At 36.2% G+C, this 10,785-nt stretch overlaps 1 non-coding gene across 1 annotated transcript; it reads left to right on the top strand.

The window, feature by feature from the left end:
• The first annotated feature begins 337 nt into the window (after positions 1-337).
• On the top strand, positions 338-444 carry LOC121204028 (small nucleolar RNA R71). Its single transcript, XR_005898956.1, has one exon. It is a non-coding gene; the product is annotated as a small nucleolar RNA R71 (small nucleolar RNA).
• Positions 445-10,785: the final 10,341 nt, after the last annotated feature.

Below are 10,785 nucleotides of genomic sequence, written 5' to 3'. Positions count from 1 at the left end.
TGCATTGTAAGTGTTACTATAAGGATTATTTTGAGGCCAAGGATTATTACCCATGTAATTTTTTTGCTCATTCTCCATGCTGGGACCGAAAGGTAAATATTCTAAATTTCCCATTCAACCTCCGCTCGTGTCACACTGCATCACCGGATGTACTAATTTTATTGGCTTTGTTCTCATAATTTGCCACTGATAATTATTTTGTGACATCTCTTTAATGAACACATAAGTCTTCTCAGGTGTTTTTTTATTTATGGTTCCACCAGCCGCTGCATAGACCATCTGTCTAGTTGAGGGGTTCAAACCATTGTGGAAAGTTTGAACCTGTAGCCATAAAGGTAACCCATGGTGAGGGTACCTTCTCAATAAATCCTTGTATCTCTCCCATGCATCATATAGTGTTTCTAAATCCATCTACAAAAAAGAAGAGATATCATTCCTCAATTTAGTCGTTTTAGCTGGTGGAAAAATTTGAGTAAAAAATTTTTGGTCATTTGTTCCCAAGTAGTGATTGACCCTCGTGGTAACGAGTTTAACCATTTTTTAGCCTTATTCCTTAATGAAAAGGGAAACAACAGAAGGCGAATGGCATCGTCAGAAATGCCATTGATCTTAAAGGTGTCGCAGAATTCCAGAAAATTTGCTAAATGAGTGTTTGGATCCTCGTCCTGCAAACCATCAAACTGAACAAACTGTTGTATCATTTGAATAGTGTTAGGTTTTAGTTCAAAATTATTTGCAGCAACAACAGGTCGAACAATACTCAATTCAGTTCTTGTTAAGGTAGGCTTAGCATAATCATACATAGTACGAGGAGCAGGATTCTGATTAACAGGATTTGCGGCAGCTACAGGAGCTAGCAGATTATTCTGATTATCGGCCATATCTTCAGTAAAATCCGTAACGTCCTCTTGCTCTTCCTCTATGTATTGTAGACTTCACATTATTTCTCTTCAGTTTCTGTGAGTTGTGCTCTCTATTTTACTATCGAAAAGCAAAGGTCCTGACGGGTTCCTTCTAATCATAAACTAGAGACACCTACCAGAAGCAATTAAAAAGAAAAACTAGAAAAGAGGAATTAAGCTAAAAACAAAAGTAAATAGCAATAAAAGTAAAAATGATTAAAGTAATAAAATTCAAGTGTTCCTAATATCTTAATCCCCGGGAACGGCGCCAAAAACTTGATGGTCGCAAAACTGACTAAAAATTTGACTAAGGCAACGCACCTATCGAACAGTAGTATAGTTATGATAAGACCGGAAATATCGTATCCACAAGGATTAAAAGTGCTAGTAATTACTATCATTTTATTATCTAGCCTAAGAATTAAAGAGATGTTTTTAAACTAAAATTAACTATTTAATAAACTAATAACATGACAGAAATAAAAGTTGGAAAATACTTTTGGAAAACCGATGGAGAAGACAATACCCAAGGAAGAATTCACCTAAACTTCACTTACTACTTCTGAACTAGACGATTTATTCACTTGACTTAATTCGTAGAAATCCCTAGTTTATGTTAATATCTCTCTCGAGACTAAAAAACTGACTTTGGGTTGATTAATTGAAATCTCTTTCTAATTAAAACCCCTATTGTCGCATTAACTCGATCTATGGATTCCCTTACTAGATTTGACTCTAATCTGGCAGATTTACGTCATCCTATGTCTAGGATTGCATTCAACTCCGCTTAATTATGCTAGATCTACTCTTAAACATGGACTTTGCTCCACTGAATAAGCACATCAGACTTGAATTAATATCTTGAAATATTAAAGCAAGAATTAAGAACACATAATTAGGAATAAGAGCAAGTATTTATCATATAATTCAAATAGTAATAAGATCTGTCTTAGGTTTCATCTCTCTTAGGTATTTAGGGAGTTTAGTTCATAGTGATGGGGAAAAACATCTCAAAATTGGGAACACAACAAAACATAAAGAAACCCAAAGAAATTCTAAGTAAATTGAATGGAGATCATAAGTCTTGAAGTAGATTCTGCTTCCGAGATGATTCCGATGGTTGTCTTTGAGTATTCTCTACCTTCTACTTTGTGTTTTTTTTCTTGATCCTCTTCTAGGGTTTTATATAGACTTGGGAATCTCCAAAATGGCCCAAAATTAGCCTTTTCTAATAGAATTAAACTTATACTTGATAGGGATATGGCCGTGTACCACGTCCGTGTGAAGGTGTTCAGGCCGTGTGCAATTCTGACATGGTTTAATGTCGACACGGCCATGACACGTGGGCCTGTAGCCTGCTCGTGTGTCTAACACAGGTGTGTGGAAGTGCTTAAGCCATGTGGAACACTGAAGTCAGCCTATTTTGTCTGATTTTTGGCTCATTTCTTGCTATTTTCACTTTCCTATGCTCTCCTGAGTATGAAACATGAAATTAAAGGATTAGGAGCGTCGAATTCAATAAACTAATGATAAATCATCCATAAATATGCCAAGCATGGGATAAAAATATGTATATCTTATGGTTTATCACACCACTAACCAGTGTCCATTACCGGAATAGGATTACGAGGTATTATCGATGAATACACATCATTCACATACGTAACACATACATTTATACATTTATAATTAAAATCCATTCAACACATTTACATTGTCCCTTATAAGGCTCTAGAGACCTTAAAACATGCTTCCAAGAGGTTTGGGACTAAACCAATAACATTTATGAACTTTGGGAAACTTAGAAAATTTTCATGCATTTAAGGGTCACACACCCGTATGAACAGGCCATGTTCCTCAAACAGCTACCAAGCATGCCCGTGTTGTAGGCAGTGTGAAAACAGGCCATACATACTGACTTGCGCCACACGACCAAGGACACACCCATGTGTCATGGGCATGGGAAATCTGGAGGGGTTACTAACTTGGGTCACACGACAGACCACATGCCCATGTGCCAGCCCATGTGCCACACATGGCGAATAGACATGCCCACATGTTTAGGCCATGCCAAACCTGTAACGTATACTAACATAATTCGTAAGGGTACCCTAGGGGACACACGGCCGTGTATCATGACCGTGTGTCATACACGGCTGAGACAAACACCCGTGTCTCTATTTGTATGGAAAAAAATAGACCATTTGCAAAGCCAATTTGCCACCTTTTCTTATGCTCACTTTAACATTTAAAATCGTACCAATTCATCATACATTAGGCATCCCAAAATCATCAACCAAATGCACAATTCATACCATATCCATTTCAAAAAAAATTCTATAACCAATTCGAGCCAAATACCTATTCAAAAACTTATATCATCCAACCTTCATTCAGAAGCATATATTCTCTCAATTTATCAACTTCAATCATACCATATAAATCCTTTACTAAACTCAAAACATTACATTTGAACAACTATGAAACCTTAGCCACATTTATACCAAAACATACCAAACTAAGCCTTCACACAGGGCTATCTATACAAATTAAAACATATACATAATAAGCCAAATCTCATGGCTATATTCACAACCAAAGTACCATAACTAGCTTATACATGCCATATACCATAATTACAAGGCTTCAAAAGTACCAACAAAGTGATCGATAGTGTGATGACGTTTCCCGACGATCCTTGAGTTCGAGATAGCTTTGATTATCTATAAAATATAGACAACTAACACCAAGTAAACTTCATAGCTTAGTAAGTTTGTAAGTGAATAACTCAATTCATCAAATCAATGTAATTTAACTAATTTTTAGATTACCAAATCAAAATCACATTAACTATAAACCTTTATCATTTTTTAAAACTTGATCAAATACCATCTCATTGAACTTTCTTAATGTAATACTCAAATAGTTTCCGTGCATACCTGTACCTCCTCGTACTAACCTCTTTCTCAACTATGTCATTCTTTGCCCGTTGAACCATTTAGAATAGAAATCGGATACTCAAGATCTCAATCGATAAGTACCTATAGCATGGCCCGCAGCCAAATCAAGGAAACTCCTTTCTAAATACCTATACCATGGCCCGTAGCCAAATCAAGGTATTATTAGCACCTGAAGTGTCGATATCATGGCCCAAAGGCAATATATTAACCTAATGACATGTCATTAGCATCCTAACTATTCCTAAGGCTCAACCGAGAAGTTTCAGTTGTTGATTTTATCGTCGAACACATCCATGTAGTCGTATTCACAATTAAAACATTATCTGTAATCTCATAAGTACATTTTATGCAATACCAAAGCATATATCATGCAATTATAATTAAATTATCACATACGAACTTACCTCGTACTCAGAATTGACGAATCGGACCGATTACTCGATAACCTTCGATCTTCCCTAATCTAAATCCAATTTATTTTTTTCTTGATCTATATACATTCAAAATTAACTCTTTTATTCATCAACACATTCAATTTAGTCCACAAACACATAATTGGGAATTTTTACACTTAATCCCCTAAAGTTCCATATTTATACAATTTAGTCCCTATTTCACAAATACACAAAATTCATGAAATTTCATTAAACCTAAGCCTAGCCAAATTTCATATATGTCCCTAGCAGCCCATATTTTTCATGTATTCACACTTTAATCCCTAATTTGTATTTCCTCTAAAAATCACTTAACAAAACATATTAATCTTTCAACAATTATTCATTTTTCATCATCAACATTCAAAAACATCAAGCTATCATCAATGGAAACTCACAAATTTATCAACCAATTCAGAAATTAGGGTACGGGCTAGCTAGAATACGAAGCAACGATCACGAAAACGCAAAAATCATTACAAATCGAGCTCGAAACACACCTAAATTGCTTGAATTAGTCTAACTGAATGAAAGAACGAAAGATGGACAAAATTTATGTTTTGGTGTATTTTAATTAACTTATTTCTCTGCTCTTTGATCTCACGAGCTAAAATTCGAATCAGTTCTTCATTGTACGACAAATCTGACTGAATTTCAACTTTAGAAGGAGAAATAGCATGTGAAGGGTCGGATTGGTATCGTCGAAGCATCGATACATGAAAAACATTGTGAATCTTCTCTAACTCGCTCGGTAAAGGTAACCGATATGCCATTTGACCTATTCTTTCAATGATCTCATACGGCTCGATGAATCTCAGACTCAATTTGCCTTTACAACCGAATCAAAATATTTTCTTCCATGGAGGTACTTTCAGTAACACTCTATCCCCAATCTAGAACTCAATATCTTTCCGTTTCAAATCTGTGTAAGATTTTTGTCGATCAGAAATTGCTTTCAAACTATCGTGAATTACTTTCACTTTCTTTCGGTCTCTTTAATCAGATCGACCCCAAAAATCTTATTCTCACTAAGTTCAGTCTAGTACAACGGTGTTCGAAAATTTTGACCGTATAAATCTTCGTATGGTGCCATCTTAATACTTGATTGAAAACTATTGTTATAAGCAAATTCAATCAACGGAAAATACTTTTCCCACATACCTTTGAACTCAAGAATGCAACATCTGAACATATCCTCGAGTATTTGTATAACTTGCTCGTATTGACCATCCGTCTGCCGGTGAAATGTGGTACTAAAATGTAGTTTTAAACCCAGTGCATCTTGCAGTTTATTCCAAAACCTCGATGTGAACCTCGAATCTCTATTCGAAACAATAGAAATAGGTACTCTGTGTAATCTCACAACCTTGAAGATATACAACTCAGATAAATATTCAAGCGAATAATCCATTCATATCGGAATGAAATGAGCCGATTTTGTCAATCTGTCAATTATAACCCAGATCGCATCTTTCTTTCTTGGAGATAGGGGCAATCCCGACACAAAATCTATAGTTACTCTATCCCATTTCCACTCGGTAATCATAATTTGCTGCAATAAACCAGATGGTACCTGATGTTTTGCTTTAACTTGCTGACAAATCAAACATTCAGAAATGAACTCTGAGATGTCACGTTTCATACCAAGCCCCCAATAGAGTTGTTTCAAGTCATTATACAATTTCATGCTTCCTAGATGAATAGATAAATGACTACTATATGCTTCGTTCAAAATCATCTGAATCATCTCTGAATTTCTCGGTACACATATTCGGCCTCTGAATCTTAAACAATCATCAGCATCAACTTGAAATTCTGAATCAAGGTTCAAATTACATTGAGCTCATTTTGTTAACATTTCATTATCAATTTTTTGAGCTTCACAAATCTACTGTAAAAACAATTGTCTCGCTTTCAACTCAGCTACATATGAGCCGTTCTCAGATAGAGCCAACTGAGTATTAGTTGCACGTAGAGCAAACAAAGATTTTCGGCTTAAGGCATTAGCAACAACATTTGCTTTTTGCGGATGGTAATCAATCACTAACTCGTAATCTTTTAGCAGTTCTAACCATCTCCGCTGTTGCAAATTCGAATCTTTCTGATTCATCAGATATTTCAAACTCTTGCGATCTAAATAAACATGGCATTTCTCACCAAACAAATAATGGTGCCAAATTTTCAATGCAAATACAATAGCTGCTAACTCTAAATCGTGTGTTGGGTAATTCTTTTCATGCGGCTTCAGCTGTCTCAAGGCATAAGCTATGACTTTGCCTTCCTGCATCAAAACGCAGTCTAGACCATTCAATGATGCATCACTATAGATTACAATTTCTTTACCCGATTCTGGCCGTACTAACACTGGAGTTTCAGTCAAAAGAGCTTTCAGCTGATCAAACTTTTTTGACATTTTTCAAACTATTCAAACTTTACATCTTTCTGAAGCAATCTCGTCAACAGAGTCACAATCATCAAAAAGCCTTTCACAAATTGTCTATAATAATCGGCGAGTCCCAGAAAACTATGGACTTCAAATACATTTCTCGGGGGCTTCCAATCCATTATTGTAGAAAATCTTGCTCAGATCGACTCAAATACCCAATGCTGACACAATATGCCTAGAAAACGAACCTCGTGCAACTAGAATTCACATCTACTAAACTTTGCATATAACTGCTTATCATGCAGAGTTTGCAATACAATTCTCAAATGCTCGGTATGCTCAGTTTCATCTTGTGAATATATTAATATGTCATTAATAAATACAACAGCAAATCAATCTAAGTACGATCTGAAAATCTGGTTCATTAAATCCATAAAGACAGCAGGTGCATTTGTTAGTCCAAAAGGCATAATTACAAATTCATAATGACCATACCTCGTTCTAAAAGCTATCTTTGGCAGATTAGAGTCTCTAACTCGCAACTGGTAATAATCCGATCTCAAATCTATCTTTGAAAATAGTGTAGCCCCTTTTAACTGGTCAAACAAATTGTCAATCCGTGGTAGAGGGTATTTGTTCTTGATTGTCACTTTATTTAGTTGTCTGTAGTCTATACACATTCTCATTGTGCTATCTTTCTTTTTCACAAACAATATGGGAGCACCCCAAGGCGAGAAACTCAATCTTGCAAACCCTCTGTTGGTTAATTCTTGCAACTGAGCTTTTAATTCTTTCAATTCTGTCGAAGCCATTCTTTACGAAGCTATTGATATCGGCATTGTTCCCGGCATTAACTCAACACTAAACTCAACCTCTCGAATCAGTGGTAAACCCAGTAACTCTTCAGGAAACACATCTGGATATTCACACATAACTGGCACTGATTCTATCTTCTTTTCAGTCAATTTTGTATCAAGCACATAAGAAAACTAAGCTTCGCAACCCTTTCTCACATACTTCTGAGCTAACATTGAAGAAATCACTGCTGGTAAACCATTCAAATCATCTGACTCAATTCGGATAATCTCATTATTTTGACATCTCAGATCAATCGTTTTTCTCTTACAATTTACTATAGCATAAAGTAGTGTTAACCAATCCATACCCAAAATTATATCAAATTCATCAAATGGTAACAACATCAAATTGGCTGAAAAGCAGAAATCTCGGATCATCAACAGATAGTTCTTGCACACTTTATCAACCAACACACACTTGCCTAAGGGGTTCGATACTCTAATTACGAATTCAGTAGACTCTACAGGCAAAGTCTTACTAGATTCTAAATTCATACATATATATGAGTGTGTAGATTCTGGATCTATCAATGCAATCACATTAGTATCATAGAGAGTGAAAAAGTATCGATTATAACGTCTGTCGAGGATGCTTCCTCCTATGTACAGATAGAATAAGCTCGAGCAGGTGCTCGTGCCTCAGGTCTCACAACACTTAGGTTACCACTTGTATTTCTAGTGTTTCGGGGTGGTCTCCCTTTAGCAGCAGTATTACTTGATCTCACATTCTAAACTTTGTCTTTCTCATCTAACTCCGGGAGATCTCAGATGAAGTGTTCTAACGAGCCACATTTGTAACAAGCTTTATTACTTTTATTCCAACATTTTATAAAATGTTTTCGTCCATAGTGTTGACATTCGGGTTTATTGTCTCTTACACTACCAACACTAGCTACTGATGTAGCTTGAGCTTTGGAACAGGAGTATTGTTTATCATGATCCTTGTTTAGGTATCCAATCGAAGCATCCAAGCGAGTATATGAATCTCTAGATTTCTTTGATGAAGATTAATCCAACTTACTCATCGATCTTTTTCTAGTGTCTCTAGCCTTTGAATCTTCTTTCCTCTTTTCTTTGCTGAGATCTTCAGCTTTACAAGCCCTTTCGACTAAAACAACAAATTTTTTGATTTCCAGAATCCCGATTAGAAGTTTTATATCTTCATTCAACCCATCAATGAATCGCTTACACATAATATCTTTGGTAAAAACATATTCCTGAGCATATTTTCTCAATCATACAAATTCTCTTTCATACTCAGTGACAGTCATCCGACCTTGTTTCAATTCTAGAAACTCTTTATGTTTCTGATCGAGAAATTGCTGACTTATGTGCTTCTTTTGGAACTTAAATTGAAAGAACTCCCAAGTAACCTATTCTCTAGGAACCACAAATGTCAACATTTTCCACCAATGGTACGCATTATCTCTAAGTAAAGATATTACACATTTGATACATTCTTCAGGAGGACAAGACAATTCTCTGAATACTCAAATCATGTTCTCAAGCCAGAACTTAGCTCTCTTAGCGTCATCATTAACAGTAACCCAAAACTCTTCAACCCCATGTTTACGAATTTTATCCACTAACAGCTTGTTCAACCGTATCGGATCTATGACTTGAGGATTAATAGGGATTTGATGAGGAACAAAAGCGGGTGGAAGCTGTTGAGTAGCCGGATTCATTTGAATGAACTCTATGAATCACTCACTCATCATCTGGAAGAAGGATTGCTTAGCCTCTCCCCCTTGACTACTTGAAATCAGCCTAGAATCAGCCAGCGCTGCCCCTTGAGCGGTGGCAGGTGCATTACTTTCCACATCGTCAGCTAAAGCTCGATCAGGATCCATTTCCTATATGAAAACACATTTGAAGCTGTCAGGAATCATCACACTATCACAGTTTATATATATAGCATGTATTGCTAGACTCTCACGCACTATATTAGTCCTAGAATTGACTAAATTATAGCTCTGATACCAATAACATGTAACACCCCTAACCCATATCCGTTACCAGAATAGGATTACGAGGTATTACTGATTAATACACATCATTCACATATGTAACACATACATTTACATATTTATAATTAAAATCCATTCAACACATATACATTGTCCCTTATTAGGATCTACGAGGCCTTAAAACATGCTTAGAAGAGGTCGGGACTAAACAATGACATTTGAGAACTTTGGAAACTTAGAAAATTTTCATGCATTTAAGGGTTACACGCCTGTGTAAACAGGCCGTGTGCCTCACACGGCTACCAGACACGTCCGTGTCATAGGCAGTGTGAAAACAGGGCATATATACTGACTTGCACCACACGGTCAGAGAGACGCCCATGTGCCATGGCCATGGGAAATCTGGAGGGGTTACTGACTTGGGTTACATGGCCGACCACACACCCATGTGCCAGCCCTTGTACCACACATGGCCAATACAAACGCCCATGTGTCTAAGTTGTGCCAAACCTGTAAGGTATACTGAATTAATTCGTAAGGGTACCTAATGGGACACACGGCCGTGTGTCACGCATGATTGAGACACACGCTCGTGTCTCTGCCCGTGTGGACAAAAATAGACCATTTGCAAAGACAAATTACCACCCTTTCTCATGCTCACTTAAACAGCTAAAAGGGTACCATTTCATCATACATTAGGCATCCCAAAATCATTAGCCAAATGCAAAATTCATACCATATCCATTTCAAACAAATTCCATAATCAATTCAAGTCAAATACCTATTCAAAAACTTATATCATCCAACCTTCATTCACAAGCATATATCTTCTCAATTTATCAACATCAATCATACCATATAAATCCTTTACTAAACTCAAAACATTACCATTTGAACAACTATGAAACCTTAGCCACAATTATACCAAAACATACCAAACTAAGCCTTTACACATGGGTATCTATAAAAATCAAAACATGTACATTATAAGCCAAATCTCATGGAAATATTCACAACCAAAGTACCATAACTAGCCTATACATGTCATATACCATAATTACAAGGCTTCAAAAGTACCAACAAAGTGCTCGATAGTGTGATGATGTTTCCCGACGATCCCTGAGTCTAAGCTAGCTTTGATTATCTATAAAACATAGAAAAATAACACACAATAAGTTTCATAGCTTAGTAAGTTCGTAAGTGAATAACTCAATTCATCAAATAAATGTAATTTAACTAATTTACACATTACAAAATCAAAATCACATTAACCACAAAC

Source organism: Gossypium hirsutum, chromosome A07, assembly GCF_007990345.1.
Source record: "Gossypium hirsutum isolate 1008001.06 chromosome A07, Gossypium_hirsutum_v2.1, whole genome shotgun sequence".
Classification (NCBI taxonomy): domain Eukaryota; kingdom Viridiplantae; phylum Streptophyta; class Magnoliopsida; order Malvales; family Malvaceae; genus Gossypium; species Gossypium hirsutum.
The sequence above is the reverse complement of the archived record's forward strand: the minus strand, read 5'-3'. Positions and strand labels throughout refer to the sequence as shown.